General features: G+C 38.7%; 1 protein-coding gene across 5 annotated transcripts in view; it reads left to right on the top strand.

Moving 5' to 3' along the window:
- Positions 1 to 1,390: 1,390 nt before the first annotated feature.
- FKBP5 (FKBP prolyl isomerase 5) overlaps positions 1,391 to 10,471 on the top strand; it is a 107,123-nt gene continuing 98,042 nt past the window's right edge. For 4 of the 5 annotated variants that reach the window (XM_054569265.1, XM_054569266.1, XM_054569267.1 and 1 more), the window contains exon 1: positions 1,391 to 1,520. The gene's annotated coding sequence lies outside the window, so the exon portion shown is untranslated. Of the gene's footprint in view, positions 1,521 to 1,875; positions 2,056 to 10,471 lie in introns of all 5 variants that reach the window. The other variant, XM_054569269.1, reaches the window with a different exon arrangement.

Raw genomic sequence — 10,471 nt, 5'->3', positions numbered from 1 at the left:
CACAATCTTTTAAGATTCAACTCTGGTATCACCTCTTCAATGATGCCTTCCCTGCCTCTCCTGGGAGGGGCTGATTCCTCCCTCCTTGTAACAGAAGGAGTACTGATATCACTGTCTCTTAGGCTGAAGTTCTCAATGTCTTCACACATAGCATAGTAGTTAATACCTGCTGTTAGTATATCTTTAATCAGTTGGTGCTATTATGCAGAGTTGTTTCTCTTTTTTAAGATTTCATTTCTTTACTTTTAGAGAGAGGGAAGGAAACATCAACGCGTGGCTGCCTCTCCTGCGCCCCCCACTGGGGACCTGGCCCTGGCCCTGCAACCCAGGCATGTACCCTGACTGGGAATTGAACCAGCAATCCTTTGGTTCATAGGCCAGCACTCAATCCACTGAGCCACACCAGCCAGGGCAGTGTCCAGCCAGGGCCGTGTCCAGCCAGGGCAGTGTGCAGAGTAGTTTTAATTACCATTGTCTTGCTGAATTAATGCATGAATAAATTGTTTCAGTACTCTTCCTGGCATCTGCTTAAAAGAGAATCTTCTAGGGTCGGAGGCAGGGCCTTGCCCTTAAGGGGGTTTCAGTGTTGGCTCTAATTGTCTTTGCTACAGGCACTGACTCTTGGAGTCTGGAAGGATGGTTCAAACTGGCTCTTCATAAAGACCTAAGTGACCAACGTGATGTAGTACAGAGAACACTTCTAGAGCTAAGAGATGTGACTTCTAATCTGGCTACGAGATCTTAGGTTTCCTTAGATAACTATTAAGTCCTATAGCTACGGAACTTAAGGTTTGTTTCCTCAAAAAAAGAGGGGATTCAGCTAGTTATTCCCCAAGGCCCAGAAATCTCTACAGGAGCCACTCAGAGGTGGCCATCTACTTGGAGGGGACTGGGCAGCTCTCGAAGCTGAGTTTCCTCAGCAGGGCTGCCCTTTGGGGAAGAGGTGCTCGTAGAGAATACGAACATTTTTTTAAGGTCCTTTGCTGTCTCAGTCACCTGAGATCTCATGTTTGAAAGATTTGTGAAGTCAACTAGCTTGTTCAGGCATTACTTCCTCTGGAGGTAAGGGAAGGGGGGTGAGTGTGTGTGCGTGTGTATATGGAGATGGGTGGTCGGTCAATTTCCTCCATCCTTTCCCTCCAGCCCCACAAAGGGCTAGCGCCAGACACGTGGGCTGGCGTGAAGGGGCGGAGTTTACACTAAAGCGGAGGTGCAAATAGACAGGGGCGGGGTTTATTTGCATGGACGACGGAAAGCCACCAATCCGGACACGCGGAGTGACACCCCGCGCGCTTTTTGGGGGAGGACTGACAGCTCCAGGGACCAATAGAAAGCGGATCCTGCGGAGGCAGGGGCGGGAAGGCGCCGGGCGCTGTCCCGGGGATTCGGGCCGTCTCGCTGGCGCTGCCAGTCTCGGGCGGCAGCGTCCGGCGCGCGGGCGGCTTGGTGGGCGGGCTGAGGGAGAACGGCGCGCGGGTGAGGCGGAAAGAGACGGAGGCGACTAGCAACAGCGGAGACAGGTACCGGCGCCAAGGCCGCAGGGATCGGGCGGGCCGGCTGCGGCTCCCCGGGATCCGAATCCCTTCCTTAGCGTTCTGGGCGCTGCCGCGCCACCTCCCCGCCCCCTCACGCGGCTCCCTAGCTCGGGAGCGGCGCGTCTGGGCAAGTGGGGCCCAGGAAGCCTCCAGGCCAGAGCGGCGGAGGCCCCTAGCCCCGTTGAGGGGCCCCCTGTGCCCCACCGGGCCGCGAGGCCGGTGCTCCCTTCGGGCGGCCACGGGAGCCGCTCTCCGCCCCGTCGTGCTGCTCTTCGCGGAGGCGAAGCCGGTCGCACCCGCTTGTCCTCACCCGGCTTTTGTTTCCCGTCCGGGTTGACAGGTCCTGGCTCCGGCTCCCGTCGTCAGTCTCCGACTCGCCCGAGGGCCGGCGGCGGTGACCGCAGCCGCCCGGAGCGGGCGACTGGACCCGCGCAGAGCCGGGCGGCGCGTGAGCGGCTGGCGCCGCGGGAGGGAGAGAAACTTAGCCGTACGGGGCCCGGGCGTCAGAAGTCGAGCCGGGGTGAGCTGTCCGCTGGGACACGGAGGGCGCGATAGAGCCTCGCTTACCAGGAGGGGCTCGTGGGTGGTGAGGATAACGGAGTGTCCGGCTGCTGCACTCCTTGCTTTAGGTTTGTGCTTCCCAGATGGTGGGTCTGGAGGCGCGTTCAACGCCTTCACCTGCCGCGCTGGGACAAGTGGCTGGGAACAGCATCCCAGCTTTCAGGCCCTCTTGGAGGGTGCCAGTGCGGCGCCAATTCTAACAGGTGATTATTTTCATGCCACCTGAAGTCCAGTTAAAAGTTGTTTTAAGGTTCCTCATTCAGTTTGTTCCTTGCCCAGTATTGATGTCTAAAAGATGTCCTGGCTATAGTGTAGGAGTTAAACCCAGTGTTGATTATACAAAAAAGAAAAATTAGGGGGCGGTCAGCGTATAGGTTGATGTCTTCCGATTGGTGAGCCAAGAGGAATATTTTAGTCTCATTAAAAAAAAAAATCGTTTTCTGCAGTGGTGGTGAAAGCATAGTAAGGTACAAGTTGTAAATGGAGAACTCCAAGTATCCTTCAGTGTGGTTCGGGGGAGCCTATATACATCGTTTAGCCACCATTCAGTAAATTCTGCGTGAAGCGGTTTGAGCTGGCGGTTTTGGATTTATTTTTCAGGAGTATTTTTTACAGTGGCATAAAGCTTAGCTTTGAATGGGAACTTTCTTTGCCTCTCTGATGGGAGACAGGAGTGTTTATCCTTATTGTCTTATCATTTTGGTACCTTGTGGACAAGATAAAAATTGAGGCAATATTTTGGTATTTTTAATACTCTATGGAGTTGTGCTGCGCCCCGCCACAAGGGTTTTTTATTTTAGAGAATTATAGTAGCTTTTTCTCTTGCTGTTGGAGTCAAAATTCAAGAATAGACTTAAAAAGTTATTGTATTGTTCTTGTGGGAAATTTTCATTTATTTGTCATACTTTCCCTCAGCGTGTTCTGTTTGTCTCTCTCCCAGCTGACCTCCCTTTAACAATCTACAGTTGTGGCCCTAACCAGTCTAGGACATCTACAGAAAAAATACTTGATAATATATGTTATTTTAAAAATATATAATTTAAATGAGGGTTATTAATGACACTCGTTTGTGAGAAACATGAGTTAGTTTACTCATTTTTTCCCCTGTGTTTTGTTTTATCTCTGTATTGGGTATGACTTATACTTAATTTAAGTTTAACTTCATAAGAACAAATAATTTTTATTAATTATGTTATCTTATTGGTGTTTCACTGAATGGTGAAACTTACCTAATTAGCAACACTATTTAAAGCAGAACGAACTCCAACCAAGAGACTAGTTGTGACTGGGACTTAAAAAATAATCAAGGATGGTCTTTGTAAAATGTTTTATTTCTCTAAAACAACAGGCTTATATGTTATGAGGGCTTTTGTTTTTCCAGCATTTAACAAAACATATGTTTCTGAGTAATTTTTTTAGTTTTAGGAATTTGGGATAAATGTCCTTTTAAAACATAATTTTAACCAGTTCAACATGAAAAACTTAAATACTGGGTTAGACAACTAATTAAATCTTAAATTTTCTGTTTATTCTTGGATTGGAAAAGAATACATATCTTGGGTTATTTTTAGTTTCCTAAAGGTTTCTTAGCTTAGATGGAATCAGACTAGAAAAGAAAGAACACCCTCTTTCTATAGCTGTAGAAGTTATTTCTATTAAAAGCCGAGTTGGCTTTTTGACCCTGAGGGAATATTGATTGGACAGTGGCTCTTCTTGATGTAGAGTGGTTTTTTCCCTATATAACTAGTTGTAAGGAATCACATTAAGCTTGAAGAATATATCAGTTTAACTACTGTCAATAATTAGAAGTTTTATAATCTTTATTCTGTAATAATGCTTAAGTATACCACATAAAAATTAAAGTTATATTTTACAGTTTTATTTATACAAATGCATATTTTAGGAACTTTAACTATAAAAGTGCCTTTTATAATTAAAAGCCCATTTTCAAATTCAGGTTTTAGATATTTTAATTACTGATTTTTGTCCATTTTAATTTTTGATAGACTATATCATAAAACTATCGACCACATTTCAGTTTCAAAATTTAGCATAAGTTGAATTCTCACATCTACACAATAAACATTGGGAGTATTTGTAGGTCATTTACCTTCAGGTGTGGGTCTATTTGAGTTTGGGAGTAAATATTTTTGAGTGAATAAAGCCACAAAAAATAAGGACATATCAAAATAGCCAAATTTGAAGATAAATCAAATGACATTGATAGACATTAATACTGCTTTATTTAACAGCAATATACATATTAACCTGGCATTAGGAATATCCACTATAGGCCTTTTATACAGCGTGGGGCAAAAGTAGGTTTATTGTTGTGATTACCCAAAACAGAGTTTATTCTTCTATCATTATTTATTGTTGTATATTTTCCATCCAAACAATTTAAACCTACTTTTGCCCCACCCTGAAAATCTTCACAATTCCTAAAGAAGAGTCTGTATTATTCATATTTTGGCACACTAAATCCTGTAATTATTTATTGCTAAATAATTAGAATGTATATTTTATAATTTTGAAAATGAGTTTTCTACCCTCGCTGATTAGTAATTAGATAGTTTTTCCATTATTTCACATTTCTGAATTTTTCTGCAGTGCATTTTTAATTGTTGACATTAATCTCCCAAATTGTAAAGAAAATCAAGTCAACACTCATCAGACTGGGTGGACAGTGGTATGTATATCCCATAACTGTTGATTTTAAAACAGCGCCATCAGTGTGATTCAGTTTGCTTATAAGATGTTCATTTATTGTGTAAAAGACAATTCAGCCAAATGAGACAGGTTAGGATGATTTATAGTGGGGCCTATATACCCTTGTAACTGTAATCTCTGTAGCTCACAGGTTACTTAGGATATTTTAGCAGTATTTGAAACACTGAAATTCAAATATGTACTGAAAATAATTTGTACCTCATACTTTGTTAGATGAGAATTGACCTATATTCTGCTGAAGCTTAAACATGTAAGACTATAGTCCTCAAAAGGGGCAAATTCATTTTATGCTAAATTTAGTATTTAATTCTAGTCTTATGGAAAACATCTGGTTAATGAGAGAGAAGAATCACCAGAGGGACTATGAGGTCTGCATATTTGATATACCTGTTTTCTACCCTTGGTCTGGAAGAAAAACACTTTAAAGATAATACAATTTTATTTAGTTCTCAAACGACGAGATAAAAGATATTGAAAGTAAGTTGGGAATTACAGCTGTTTGAAACTGCTGTCATTTTTGAAACAGTTATTCAAGGCTGTTTTCTTTTAGAAAGAGGCACAATAATTAAAAAAATGAAAATGTATTTTCAGAGTGAAAGGATGGATTTTTAAGTAAACAACTGCACATCTGTGAAAGTTATGGAACATCCCAATACTAAGAATGTTTTTTAAGATTAAAAATGTACATTTAAATTGTATATTTTTGAAATTGCTCATTTTTTGGAAGAAGGAATAAAAGATGAAGAAAGATCAAAGCCTAGAAGAGGGTTTTTTCCTCTTTTGCAGTTGGAAAGCCTTCCTAAAGCAGGTGGCGGTTAATTCTAGAACCATACGTAATATTCTGCCTTCATCTTTGCAATTTATAGATGATACTAAATGAGAAGCCACTCCTAGTGCCCTGAAAATGACCATCTGATTATCAGAAGCAGGGATGGGAATTTCAGTTTGATCTCTTCAAAAATAAGATTTGCACATGTTTCTTTTTTTTAAATCCTCACCCAAGGATATGTTTATTGATTTGAGAGAGACAGATAGAGACAGAGACATTGATTGGCTGCTTCCCCACCTCCACAGTGCAACAAGAGATCAAATCTGAAACCTAGGTATGTGCCCTGGTGCCCTGACCAGGTGGAACTTGCAACCTTTTGGTGTACGGGACAATGCTTCAACCGACCCGCCTGGCCAAGGCTACACATATGTTTCTTTCCTCTGTAAATTAAAGAACCTCCTTTACTGTCGGCTGAAAATTACACAGTTGAATTTGAAAGTCAAAATGTTTCTATTACAGAATTAATGCTGCAGTGAATTACTTTTAGGAATGGAGAAAATATATTCTGAACGAGGAGAAAATATATTCTGAACGAGGATAAAATAAGTCTTTACCCATGTTAAATATTAACCAGTGGAATTATTTCCATGTTTAACTTTTTCAAAAAGCAAGACAATAAAATAAAATCTTGTAATCTTAACACAGTTTAGGTTTTGCCCCTTGCTTAAAAATTATTACACAGTGGAGGATAACATTTAATGTTTAGAAATTCTAGTTTGGGAAGGGGATTTGTTATGAGAAGAAGGTATTTTATTGAAGCAGAACAGTAATTTATGTGGAGAGAAATTTGTTTCTCTTTTGAATTATTCTTAATACATAATACTTACTAAGAAAAATTGAGATGTCATCTTTTCCATCTTCTATTTTCACTGTGAACTTCATAAATTCTTTTAATGATCTTTATTGGTCCTTGGTGGACTTCTCAGAATCTGTTCAATTACATATCTGTATGTATGTGTGTGTATACAGTTGACCTTTGAACAAGGCAGGGGCTTGGACCCCTGGCCCCCACAGCTAAAAATCGGAGTATATTTTTTGAGTCCTCTAAAACTTAACTATAGTGGACCCTTCACATTCATGGGTTTCATATCCATGGATTTAACCCACTGCAGATCCAAAGCAGTATTTTCAACCTGTCGTTGGTAATCTGCAGATGTGGAGAGCTAACTGTTCTAATAGCTGGCCTTTGCATTATTGATAGCATAAACATTTTATTAACACATAATTTCTATGGTTTGTACAACATAAACTGTGTTCTTAGAATAAACTAAACTAGAGAAAAGAAAACGTTAACAAAGTCATAAAAGAAAATACATTTACTGTATTTACTGAAAAAAATCTATGTACCATTGGACTTGTGTAGTTCAACACACCTGTGTTCAAGTCAACTCTATGTATATACATACAGGTAGATACATACACAGATATAGGTAGATAAAATTTCTATTTTTTTGCATTTTTATATATATAATTACTATATGTATATGTGCATATATAAATCCGTTTATCTATACTGTGTGACTTACCAGACTTATTTATGTGAAACTACTTCCTATCCCTTTTAAATGAAGTGGTGCACCTCTTACTGCACCAAGAGGAATAATGTCTACAAAAAAACTGATACAAAAATATTCATAACAGCTTTTTTGCATAATAGGAATTAATTACTGATTCACACAACAACATATATGAATCTCAGAAATACTATTCAGAGCAAGAGAAGCCAGACACACAAATGTACCAGATGATGCCGTTTATAAAAAAAATACAAGAAGAGGCAGGACTTAGGTATGGTGATAGAAATCAGGTCAGTGGTTTCTGGGTACTGTGATTGACTGGAAAAATGCTAAAGGGAACTTTTTAGGGAAATGGAAATATTCTATAGCTTGATTTGGGTGATGGTAATTCAAGTGTACACATTCAAAAACTTTATTTTCATATAATTTTTAAGTTCAAAGTTACAAGATTAGTACAGGTATGTCCAGATTTACCAATTGTTAATGTATATATTTGTTCAAACTTATTGAATTGAGTACTTAAGATCTGTGCCTCTTCTGGTAATTTTTACTTTAGTAAGGATAAAAGCTACAAAAATTTGTTGAAGATAGGAGAATGATATTTGTGAAGTGTGAAATACCTCTATTCAGAATTAATTATGGTGTGGAAAAAGAATCACTAATAGTCTTTTGTTGCTACATGTATGTATTTATGCTGCTGCTTTCTGAGTTTCATGATGACATATTTCTGTCAGAAGAAAAACAGGATACTGAAAATGACTCAAGGCAGAACTGCCAGCAAGGAAAGCCTTACTTTGTTATCTTGTGCATGTCACCTAGGGAATGAGACTGACAGGTAGCAATAGCTTTCTGGGAATTCAAGGTTGATGATTATTCCTGTCGAAGGAGTTGCACATCTATAGTCTTTACAGTCTTTGACAGACAGGAGGCAAGCAAATTTTGTCATTTTTTAGATGATGCTATTTATCATAAGGATGAAATATTGGTGCTTGTAAACCGTATAAACTATTCTTGATCACTGGTAAGTGAATTTGCTGCTATTAGTTTTAGTGCTTTCATAGTCTCGGTAGAGTGACTTGATTTAAATTACATCCATTTAAATCAAAACTTAGACTATAATTGTTAAAAAATTCAACTTTTCCCTCTCTGTTATTTTATATAATTTTAAATATGTGTTTACAGTTTAGGGTTAGGTATAATTTATGGATTTTGATTCTTTTTAAAGATCCTGTTTACTTCTTAGAGAGAGGGAAAGAGAGGGAAAGATCAGTGTGTGTGAGAGATATATCAGTTGGTTGCCTCTCAAACACCCCCAACTGGGGAACCTGGCCTGCAGCCCAGGCTTGTGCCCTGACTCAGAATCGAACTTGGAACCTTTTGGTTCACAGGCTGGCACTAAATCCACTGAGCCACACCAGCCAAGGCTGGTTCCTTTTTTTTTTTCTGATTTTTTTTTCCCCCATAAGAGTGATTGATTTGGTTATTTGCTGGAGTGGAAGATGTTTGAAGTAATAGGGGGTCTAACCAGCAGCTTCAACAAATTAATCATTGATGCTGGGGATAAGCATCTATTTTGACTTTACTAAACAAAACCGTACATTTATATGGCCTGTATATTTTTCTTCAACAAAAAATGTAAGTTCATTGAAGAGAAAAATGACAAATGTCCAACATGTGCCAATATGGCTAAAAGGACTAACTTTTTCCAGTGAATGAATATATTCATGTTCCTCTGAAATGACAGGGCCTTTTTGCCCTTTGATACCCACTAAATTTCATTGGTCTGTTAAAAATTAGTAAAACATTTAAAAGTGTTTATCTGTTAGAATGTTGTTTTACATTGTCATGCCTTAACTGACATGAATTTAAAATATATCTGTAGGTAGCCTTTTTTAGATTTTTATTTCTGGAAGTTTCAAACTACACAGAATTGGCAAGAACAAACACTGTAATAAACTCCCATGTACCTATTCTCCAGATATATTAATTATCAAAATTTTTGTTAGTGTGCTTTACTGTTAAATTGGTGCATCATATTCTCTCTCATTTTTTTCCCAAAAGCTTTATTATTAAATAGAGAAACTTAAAAAGCAGTGTATTTTAGTTCAGAGACTTGACGTTGGACAGTGTTAATTATGAAACAGTTTTTATCTTTCTGTTAATTCATATGCTGGGAAAGAAAGATAAATTTTTTTAGCTTTCATTTAGAATAAATGAGTCCAAAGATCCTAGATCTATAGAATGAAGCACTATTCATACAGAAAGTTAGATTATCTTCAAAGATTACCTGAGGAATGCTGTGGCCTAAATGTTTTTGTTACCTTCTCTTTCCCTAAAAACTCAGTCATTAGTTTATATCATCTGTCTGAACTTGAGGCCCAGATTTTCACCTATGTCTTGAAACTAAATATGCTTAAACACCATCTCTAACACCTGCACACCTAACAACCCTCGCCCACCCTAGCCATAAAAAAGCACTGCTCTTCAGACTTTGCCTCTTTAGCTGTTAATGACTCCATTGTTCTTACTGGTCATTTGTTACTCTTTCTTTGCTGCTTAAGCTTAATGAGTCACTAAAAATCACTTTGTCTCTAACTTTAAAATGTCTCTTTGTATGTTTTATGTCCTTTTCATTTCTATTATATTTGTCCTAATTTGGTTAAAATGTTAAAGCAGGAAGTTATTCCTAATTTATAATAAACTTCATACATATCAAAATTAAGATAGGCTTCTAGAGTAAAATAGGGCATTTTCTTCCCTGTCAGAAAAGGCTTCACTAGTTCAAGCCCCTTGGAGAAATGACCTGGTACCTTTGTCATGTGGTTTATGGTAGTCTTTCTAGGTAAGGAGCAAAGGCCGCTTTCCTGAAAAATGGCAAGGAAGGAATCTCGAGACATTTTGGAAACCTCAAAAACTTGAGGAATCCATTCAAACTAATAGGTATTTCAGGCAAAGGCAGATGGCAACTGTGTGGCTTGGCTTTTCTGCCCTGAAGGGCTCACTAAAGCTCAGTCTGAAGGTTTCTTGTGAAAATTCCAGCAAAACAAATTTGAAAGAGCATATATAATCAATTACTATTGTTGTTATGTTCATGCAGATAAACAGGCCAAATTGAAACTGGACTTAATACAATCTCTTTGATAAAGTGAGGGTGATTTTAGGGAGAGAAATTGTTTCAGTGGAAATTGTAATGTCCAGTTGTCACCCACAAACTGATTGATTCCTAATTTTTCTAGTTTTCTTCCAAACTAATTCTTCATTTTTTTCATCCTTGTACTTGGAATTATTGAGAACTACTG

The sequence above is a fragment of the Pteronotus mesoamericanus genome, unplaced genomic scaffold (assembly GCF_021234165.1).
Source record: "Pteronotus mesoamericanus isolate MK-2021 breed Mesoamerican mustached bat unplaced genomic scaffold, CSHL_Meso_final contig_20, whole genome shotgun sequence".
Lineage (NCBI taxonomy): Eukaryota > Metazoa > Chordata > Mammalia > Chiroptera > Mormoopidae > Pteronotus > Pteronotus mesoamericanus.
Note: the sequence above shows the minus strand (reverse complement) of the source record. Positions and strands in the feature narration are given on the sequence as shown.